Here is a 1566-nt window from a genome sequence, read left to right on the forward strand (position 1 = left end):
GAGGGGGATTCTTTTTTGGTTCTTATTGCGTGGACGGGGTGTGAGGGATGAGGTGCGGGAGATGTGGGAGACACGGTTGAGGGCGTTCTCGACCACCGAGGAGGGGAAGTTACGGTCCTTGAAAAACGAGGACAACTGAGATGTACGGGAGTGGAATGCCTCATCCTGGGAGCAGATGCGGCGGAGGCGAAGGAATTGGGAATAGGGGATAGCATTTTTGCAGGAAGTTGGGTGGGAGGAGGAGTATTCTAGGTAGCTGTGGGAGTCGGTGGGCTTGAAATGAATATCGGTTTCTAGGTGGTTGCCCGATATGGAGACAGAGAGGTCCAGGAAGGGGAGAGAGGTGTTAGAGATGGTCCAGGTAAACTTAAGGTTGGGGTGGAAGGTGTTAGTGAAGTGTATGAACTGTTCAAGCTCCTCGTGGGAGCATGAGGCGGCGCCGATACAGTCATCAATGTAACGGAGGAAGAGGTGGGGTTTAGGGCCGGTGTAGGTACGGAAGAGGGATTGTTCCACGTAACCTACAAAGAGGCAGGCGTAGCTTGGGCCCATGCGGGTACCCATGGCTACCCCCTTTGTCTGTAGGAAGTGGGAGGAATTGAAAGAGAAGTTGTTGAGTGTGAGGACGAGTTCGGCTAAGCGGATGAGGGTATCGGTGGAGGGGGACTGGTCGGGCCTGTGGGACAGGAAGAAGCGGAGGGCCTTAAGGCCATCTGCATGGGGAATGCAGGTGTAGAGGGACTGGACGTCCATGGTAAAGATGAGGTGTTGGGGACTGGAGAATTGGAAGTTCTGGAGGAGGTGGAGGGCGTGGGTGGTGTCACGGACATAGGTAGGGAGTTCCTGGACCAAGGGGGAGAAAATGGAGTCTAGATAGTTGGAGATCAGTTCGGTGGGGCAGGAGCAGGCGGAGACAATGGGTCGACCAGGGCATTCAGGTTTGTGGATTTTGGGAAGGAGATAGAAGCGGGCAGTGCGAGGTTGGGGAACGATGAGGTTGGAGGCCGTGGGTGGGAGGTCACCTGAGGTGATGAGGTTGTGGATAGTTTGCGAGATGATGGTTTGGTGCTCAGGGGTGGGGTCATGATCAAGGGGGCGGTAGGAGGAGGTATCGGAGAGTTGGCGTCCGGCCTCGGCGATGTAGAGGTCAGTGCGCCATACTACAACTGCGCCTCCCTTGTCCGCGGGTTTTATGGTGAAGTTGGGATTGGAGCGGAGGGAGCGGAGGGCTGCACGTTCTGCAGGGGAGAGGTTGGAGTGGGTGAGATGGGTGGAGAGGTTGAGGCGATTGATGTCTCGACGGCAGTTGGAGATGAAGAGGTCGAGGGAGGGTAGGAGGCCTTGGGGTGGTGTCCAGGAGGAGGGGGTGTGTTGGAAGCGGGAGAAGGGGTCAGTAGAGGGAGGGTTAGGTTCACGGTTAAAGAAGTAAGCCTCAAGCCGCACCTCCATCTCCTACCGACCAACCTCATCCTGCCCCCTTGACCTGTCCATCCTCCCTGGACTGACCTATCCCCTTCCTAACTCCCTACCTACACTCACCTTTACTGGCTCCATCCCCGCCTCTTC

Source organism: Rhincodon typus, chromosome 9 (genome assembly GCF_021869965.1).
Source record: "Rhincodon typus isolate 14 chromosome 9, sRhiTyp1.1, whole genome shotgun sequence".
Lineage (NCBI taxonomy): Eukaryota > Metazoa > Chordata > Chondrichthyes > Orectolobiformes > Rhincodontidae > Rhincodon > Rhincodon typus.